The sequence below is a fragment of the Apodemus sylvaticus genome, chromosome 17 (assembly GCF_947179515.1).
Source record: "Apodemus sylvaticus chromosome 17, mApoSyl1.1, whole genome shotgun sequence".
NCBI classification, from domain to species: domain Eukaryota; kingdom Metazoa; phylum Chordata; class Mammalia; order Rodentia; family Muridae; genus Apodemus; species Apodemus sylvaticus.
The window spans coordinates 80,930,850-80,940,313 of NC_067488.1; positions in this window are offsets into that span (position 1 = coordinate 80,930,850).

The following is a 9,464-nucleotide window of genomic DNA, read 5'->3' on the forward strand; positions in this document are numbered from 1 at the left end:
TCAAAAATTGAGGGATTTCTTCTCATCCAGATTAAGTATTTCTAAAACATCATGGTTGTCTTTACTCTGCAACACTGTATTTCTATAAATGTGGTATTCGCACATATTCATCAGACAGATAATTGTACAGTGCATCTCTGTGGAAGATACACGCTTAGAAATACACGCAACACCAAAGCACATAGAGTTACAACGTGTTGTTTAGGAAAAACAAGATAATTTCGCATAATGCGATTTTCTTCTCATCCAGATTAAGTATATCTAATTCATTCGTGGTTGTCTTTACTCTACAACACTGTATTTCCGTAAAAAGTAGTATTCGTACATATTCTTCAGAGAGAAAATTGTACAGTGCATTCTCTGAGGAAGATACACGCTTAGATATACACGCAACATCAAAGCACATAGAGTTACAATGTATTGTTTAGGAAAAACAAGATAATTTTACAAAATGAGGGATTTCTTCTCATCCAGATTAAGAATTTCAAAAACATTCATGTTTGTCTTTACTCTGTAACCCTGTATTTCTTTAAAATGTGGTATGCCCACATATTCTTCTGAGAAAAATTGTAGAGTGCATTCTCTCTGGAAGATACACGCTTATCCATACACTTAACACCAAAGCACATGGAGTTACAACATGTTGTTTAGGAAAAACAAGATAATTTCGTGCAATGCACAATTTCTTTCATCCACATTAAGTATTTCTAACAAATTCGTGGTTGTCTTTACTCTGCAACATTGTATTTCCTTAAAATATGATATTCACACCTATACTCCAGAGAAAAAACTGTACAGTGCATTCGCTTTGGTAGATATACGCTTAGATATACATGCAACACAAAAGGAAATAGTGTTGTTTAGGAAAACGTGCTGTTTAGGAAAAACTAGATAATTTCGCACAATGAGTGATTTCTTGTGATCTCATCTAAGTGTTTCCAAAACATTCATGGTTGCCTTTACTCTGCAACCCTTTATTTCCTTAAAATGTGGTATTCACACATATTCTTGTGAGAGTAAAGTGTACAGTGCATTCTCTATGGAAGATATATGCTTAGATATACATTCAACACAAAAGCACATAGAGTTACAATCTGTTCTTTAGGAAAAACAAGATAATGTCGCACAATGAGGGATTTTTTCTTGTTCAGATTAAGTTTTTCTAAGGTATTCATGGTTGTCTTTATTCTGCAACCCTGTACTTCCTTAAAATGTGGTATTCGCACATATTCTTCAGAGAGAGATTTGTACAGTGTATTCTCTGTGGAAGATACATGCTTAGACATACACGCAACACCAAAGCAAATTGAGTTACAACGTGTTGTTTAGGAAAAACAAGATAATTAGGCACAATGCGGGATTTCTTCTCATCCAGATTAAGTATTTCAAATACATACGAAAAATATCGTATTTGCACATATACTTTCGATAGAGATTTACCACGTGTTGTTAAGGAAAAACACGATAATTTCGCACACTGTGGGATTTCTTTTAGTCGCAATTAAGTATTTCTAATACTTTCCTGTTCGGCTATACTCTGCAACACTGTATTTCCTTAATATGTGTTATTCACACATATTCTTCAGAGAGAAAGTTGTACAGTGCATTCTCTGTGGAAGATACATGCTTAGACATACACGCACGACAGAAGCACATAGAGTTACAACGTGTTGTTTAGGAAAAACAGGAAAATTTCGCAAAATGAGGGATTTCTTCTCGTCCAGATTACGTATTTTTAAACATTCGTGGTTGTCTTTACTTTGCAACCCTGTATTTCCTTAAAATGTGGTATTCGCACATATTCTTCCAAGAAAAAAAATGTACAGTGCATTCTCTGTGGAAGATACACATTTAGACATACACACAACTCCAAAGCACATAGTGTTACAACGTGTGGTTTAGGAAAACAAGATAATTTCGCAAAATGAGAGTTTCCTTCTTGTCCAGATTAAGTATTTCTAAAACATTCATGGATGTCTTTTTTCTGCAACCCTGTATTTCCTTAAAATATGGTATTCACACATATTATTCTGCGAGAAAACTGTACAGTGCATTACCTGTGGAAGATACATGTTTAGACATACTCGCAACACCAAAGAACATAGAGTTACAACGTGTTGTTTAGGAAAAACAAGATAATTTCACAGAATGCGAGATTTCTTCTCGTTGCGATTAAGTATTTCTGATACATTCATGGTTGTCTTTATTCTGCAACACTGTATTTCCTTAAAATGTAGTATTCACACATATATTTCAGAAAGAAAACTGTACAGTGCATTCTCTGTGGAAGATACACGCTTAGACATACATGCAACACCAGAGCACATAGATTTACCACGTGTTGTTAAGGAAAAACAAGATAATTTCACACACTGTGGGATTTCTTTTACTCACAATTAAGTATTTCTAATACATTCCTGTTTGTCTTTACTATGCAACACTGTATTTACTTAAAATGTGGTATTCGCATATAATCTTCAGAGAGAAATATGTACAGTGCATTCTCTGTGGAACATACACGCTTAGCCATAAATGCACTACAGAAGCACATAGAGTTACAACGTGTTGTTTAGGAAAAACAAGATAACTTCGCAAAATGAGGGATTGCTTCTCGTCCAGATTACGTATTTTTAAACATTCGTGTTGTCTTTACTCAGCAACCCTGTATTTCCTTCATATGTGGTATTCACACTTATCCTTCCAAGAAAAAATTGTACAGTGCATTATCTGTGGAAGATACACACTTAGACATGCATGCAACACCAAAGCACATAGATTTACAACGTGTTTTTTAGGAAAACAAGATAATTTTGCAAAATGAGGGTTTTCTTCTTGTCCACATTAAGTATTTCTAAAACATTCATGGTTGTATTTCTTCTGCAACACTGCATTTCCTTAAAATGTGGTATTCGCACATATTATTCCGAGAGAAAACTGTACAGTGCATTCTCTGTGGAAGATACATGCTTAGACATACATGCAACACAAAAGCACATAGAGTTACAATGTGTTGATTAGGAAAAACAAGATAATTTCGCACAATGCGGGATTTCTTCTCATCGCGATTAAGGATTTCTAATACATTTGTGGTTTTCTTTATTCTGCATCACTGTCTTTCCTTAAAATTTCGTATTCGAACATATAGTTCAGAAAGAAAACTGTATAGTGCATTCTCTGTGGAAGGTACACGCTTAGACATACACGCAACACAAAAGCACATAGAGTTACAACGTGTTGATTAGGAAAAACAAGATAATTTCGCACAATGCGGGGTTTCTTGTAGTCCGGATTAAGTGCTTCTAATACATACTTGGTTGTCTTTACTCTGCAACACTGTATTACCTTAAAATATGGTATTCGCCCATATACTTTCCAGATAAAACTGTTCAGTCCATTCTGTGGAAGACACGCTTAGACATACTTGCAAGATCACAGCACATAGATTTACATCTTGTTGTTTAGAAAAAACAAGATAATTTCTCAAAATAAGGGATTTCTTCTCGTCCACATTAAGTATTTCTAAAACATTCGTAGTATTCTTTACTTTGCAACACTGTATTTCCTTAAAATGTGGTATTCACACATATTCTTCCAAGAGAAAATTATACCGTACATTCTCTGTGGAAGATACAAGCTCAGACACACAACCAAAACAAAAGCACATAGAGTTATAACGTGTTGTTTAGGAAAAAAAGATAATTTTGCAAGATGTGGGAATTCTTCTCGTTCAGATTAAGTATTTCTAATACATTCGTGATTGTCTTTACTATGCAACATTGTATTTCCTTAAAATATACTATTCGCCTATATACTTTCGAGATAAAACTGTTCAGTGCATTCTCTGTGGAAGATAAATTCTTAGACATACACGCAACACCAAAGCAAATAGAATTACCACATGTTGTTTAGGAAAAACACGATAATTTTGCACACTGAGGGATTTCATCATGCGCAATTAAGTATTCCTAATACATTCACGATTGTCTTTACTCTGCAACACTGTATTTCCTTAAAATGTGGTTTTTGCACATATTGTTTTGAGAGAAAACTGTAGAGTGCATTCTCTGTGGAAGATACATGCTTAGACATACACGCAACACCAAAGCACCTAGATTAACAACTTGTTGTTTAGGAAAAACAAGATAATTTCGAAAAATGAGGGATTTCTTCTCATCCAGATTAAGTATTTCTAAAACATTATGGTTGTCTATACTCTGCAACACTGTGTTTCTATAAATGTGGTATTCGCTCGTATTCATCAGACAGAAAATTGTACAGTGCATCGCTGTGGAAGATACACGCTTAGAAATACACGCAACACCAAAGCACATAGCGTTTCAACGTGTTGTTTGGGAAAAACAAGATAATTTCGTACAATGCGATATTTCTTCTCGTCCAGATTAAGTATATCTAATTCATTCGTGGTTGTCTTTACTCTACAACACTTTATTTCCTTAAAAATTAGTATTCGCACATATTCTTCAGAGAGAAAATTGTACAGTGCATTCTCTGAGGAAGATACATGCTTAGACATACACGCAACATCAAAGCACATAGAGTTACAATGTATTGTTTAGGAAAAACAAGATAATTTTACAAAATGAGGGACTTCTTCTCGTCCAGATTAAGAATTTCTAAAACATTCATTTTTGTCTTTACTCTGCAACCCTGTATTTCTTTAAAATGTGGTATGACCACATATTCTTCTGAGAAAAATTGTAGAGTGCATTCTCTGTGGAAGAATCACGCTTAGCCTTACACGTAACACCAAAGCACATGGAGTTACAACGTGTTGTTTAGGAAAAAGAAGATAATTTCGTGCAATGCACAATTTCTTTCATCCACATTAAGTATTTCTAACAAATTCGTGGTTGTCTTTACTCTGCAACATTGTATTTCCTTAAAATATGATATTCGCACCTATACTCCAGAGAAAAAACTGTACAGTGCATTCTCTTTGGTAGATATACACTTAGATACACATGCAACACAAAAGCACATAGAGTTACAACGTGCTGTTTAGGAAAAACTAGGTAATTTCGCACAATGAGTGATTTCTTGTGATCTCGATTAAGTGTTTCCAAAACATTCGTGGTTGTCTTTACTCTGCATCACTGTATTTCCTTAAAATGTGGTATTCACACATATTCTTTCGATAGTAAAGTGTACAGTGCATTCTCTATGGAATGCTTAGATATACATGTTTAGATATACATGCACCACCAAAGCGCATACAGTTACAACGTCTTATTTAGGAAAAACCAGATAATTTCGCACAATGCGGGATTTCTTCTCGTCCAGATTAAGTATTTCAAATACATTCGTGGTTGTCTTTAATCTGCAACCCTGTATTTCCTTAAAATGTGGTATTCGCACATATCCTTCCAAGAAGAAACTGTACAGTGCATTCTCTGTGGAAGATACACACTTAGACATACACACAACTCCAAAGCACATAGTGTTACAATGTGTTTTTTAGGAAAACAAGATAATTTCGCAAAATGAGGGTTTTCTTCTTGTACAGATTAAGTATTTCTAAAACATTCATGGTTGTCTTTCCTCTGCAAACCTGCATTTCCTTAAAATGTGGTATTCGCACATATTATTCCGAGAGAAAACTGTACAGTGCATTCTCTGTGGAAGATACATGCTTAGACATACTCGCAACACAAAAGCACATAGAGTTACAACGTGTTGATTAGGAAAAACAAGATAATTTCGCACAATGCGGGATTTCTTCTCATCGCGATTAAGTATTTCTAATACATTTGTGGCTTTCTTTATTCTGCATCACTGTCTTTCCTTAAAATTTCGTATTCGAACATATAGTTCAGAAAGAGAACTGTATAGTGCATTCTTTGTGGAAGATACACACTTAGACATACACGCAACACAAAAGCACATAGAGTTACAACGTGTTGATTAGGAAAAACAAGATGATTTCGCACAATGCGGGGTTTCTTGTAGTCCAGATTAAGTGCTTCTAATACATTCGTGGTTGTCTTTACTCTGCAACACTGTATTTCCTTAAAATGTGGTATTCACCCATATACTTTCCAGATAAAACTGTTCAGTGCATTCTCTATGGAAGACACGCTTAGACATACTTGCAACACCACAGTACATAGATTTACATCTTGTTGTTTAGGAAAAACAAGATAATTTCTCAAAATGAGGTATTTCTTCTCGTCCACATTAAGTATTTCTAAAACGTTCCTGGTTGTCTTTACTCTGCAACACTGTATTTCCTTAAAATGTGGTATTCACACATATTCTTCCAAGAGAAAATTGTACAGTACATTCTCTGTGGAAGATACAAGCTCAAACACACAACCAAAAATAAAGCACATAGAGTTACAACGTGTTGTTTAGGAAAAACAAGTTAATTTTGCAAGATGTGGTAATTCTTCTCGTCCAGATTAAGTATTTCTAAAACATTCGACGTTGTCTTTACTCTGCAACACTGTATTTCCTTAAAATGTGCTATTCGCACATATTCTTCCAAGAGAAAATTGTACAGTGCATTGTCTGTGGAAGATACAAGCTCAGACACACAACCAAAACTAAAGCACATAGAGTTATAACGTGTTGTTTTGGAAAAACAAGTTAATTTTGCAAAATGTGGTAATTCTTCTCGTCCAGATTAAGTATTTCTAAAACATTCGTGGTTGTCTTTACTATGTAACATTGTATTTCCTTAAAATATTGTATTCGCCTATATACTTTCAAGATAAAACTGTTCAGTGCATTCTCTGTGGAAGATAAATTCTTAGACATACATGCAACACCAAAGCAAATAGAGTTACCACATGTTGTTTAGGAAAAACACGATAATTTTGCACACTGAGGGATTTCATCATGCACAATTAAGTATTTCAAATACATTCGTGTTTGTCTTTACTCTGCAACACTGTATTTCCTTAAAATATGGTATTTGCACATATACTCCAGAGAAAAAACTGTACAGTGCATTCTCTTTGGTAGATATACGCTTAGATACACATGCAACACAAAAGCACATAGAATTACAACGTGCTGCTTAGGAATAACTAGATAATTTCGCAGAATGAGTGATTTCTTGTGATCACGATTAAGTGTTTCCAAAACATCCGTGGTTGTCTTTACCCTGCAACCGTGTATTTCCTTAATATGTGGTATTCACATATATTGTTCCGAGAGTAAAATGTACAGTGCATTCTCTATGGATGATATATTCTTAGATATACGTTCAACACGAAAGCACACAGAGTTACAATGTGTTGTTTAGGAAAAACAAGATAGTGTCGCACAATGAGGGATTTTTTTCTTGTTCAGATTAAGTATTTCTAAGATATTCATGGTTGTCTTTATTCTGCAACCCTGTACTTCCTTAAAATGTGGTATTCACACATATTCTTCAGAGAGAAAATTGTACAGTGCATTCTCTGTGTTAGATATGCTTAGACATACACGCAACACCAAAGCACACAGAGTTACAACGTGTTGTTTAGGAAAAACAAGATAATTTCGCACAATGCGGGATTTCTTCTCGTCCAGATTAAGTATTTCAAATACATTCGTGGTTGTCTTTCCTCTGCAACACTGTATTTCCTTAAAATGTAGTATTTACACATATAGTTCAGAAAGAAAACTGTACAGTGCATTCTCTGTGGAAGATAAATGCTTAGATATACATGCAACACAAGAGCACATAGATTTACCATGTGTTGTTAAGGAAAAACAAGATAATTTCGCACACTGTGGGATTTCTTTTACTCACAATTAAGTATTTCTAATACATTGCTGTTTGTCTTTACTCTCCAACACTGTATTTCCTTAAAATGTGGTATTCGCACATAATCTTCAGAGGGAAAGATGTACAGTGCATTCTCTGTGGAAGATACACGCTTAGCCATATACGCACTACAGAAGCACATGGAGTTACAACGTGTTGTTTAGGAAAAACAAAACAACTTCGCAAAATGAAGGATTGCTTCCCGTCCAGATTATGTATTTTTAAACATTCCTGTTTGTCTTTACTCTGAAACCCTGTATTTCTGTCATACGTGGTAGTCACACACATCCTTCCAAGAAAAACTTGTACAGTGCATTCTCTGTAGAAGATACACACTTAGACATACACGCAACACCAAAGCACATAGAGTTACAACGTGTTTTTTAGGAAAACAAGATAATTTCGCAAAATGAGGCTTTTCTTCTTGTACAGATTAAGTATTTTTAAAACATTCATGGTTGTCTTTCCTCTGCAACCCTGCATTTCCTTAAAATGTAGTATTCGCACATATTATTCCAAGAGAAAAACTGTACAGTGCATTCTCTGTGGAAGATACATGCTTAGAGATACACGCAACACAAAAGCACATAGAGTTACAACGTGTTGATTAGGAAAAACAAGATAATTTCGCACAATGCGGGATTTCTTCTCATCGCGATTAAGTATTTCCAATACATTCATGCTTTCCTTTAATCTGCATCACAGTCTTTCCTTAAATTTTCATATTCGAACCTATAGTTCAGAAAGAAAACTGTATAGTGCATTCTCTGTGGAAGATACACGCTTAGACATACACGCAACACAAAAGCACATAGAGTTACAACGTGTTGATTAGGAAAAACAAGATAATTTCGCACAATGCGGGGTTTCTTGTAGTCCAGATTAAGTGCTTCTAATACATTCGTGGTTGTCTTTACTCTGCAACAATGTATTTCCTTAAAATGTGGTATTCGTCCATATACTTTCCAGATAAAACTGTTCAGTGCATTCTCTGTGGAAGACATGATTAGACATACTTGCAACACCACAGTACATAGGTTTACATCTTGTTGTTTAGGAAAAACAAGATAATTTCTCAAAATGAGGGATTTCTTCTCATCCACATTAAGTATTTCTAAAACATTCGTGGTTGTCTTTACTCTGCAACACTGTATTTCCTTAAAATGTGGTATTTGGACATATTCTTCCAAGAGAAAATTGTACAGTGCATTCTCTGTGGAAGATACAAGCTCAGACACACAACCAAAGCAAAAGCACATAGAGTTATAACGTGTTGTTTTGGAAAAACAAGTTAATTTTGCAAAATGTGGTAATTCTTCTCGTCCAGATTAAGTATTTCTAAAACATTCGTGGTTGTCTTTACTATGCAACATTGTATTTCCTTAAAATATCGTATTCGCCTATATACTTTCGAGATAAAACTGTTCAGTGCATTCTCTGTGAAAGATAAATTCTTAGACATACATGCAACACCAAAGCAAATAGAGTTACCACATGTTGTTTAGGAAAACATGATAATTTTGCACACTGAGGGATTTCATCATGCGCAATTAAGTATTTCTAATACCTTCGAGTTTGTCTTTACTCTGCAACACTGTATTTCCTTAAAATATGGTATTTGCACATATACTCCAGAGAAAAAACTGTACAGTGCATTCTCTTTGGTAGATATACGCTTAGATATACATGC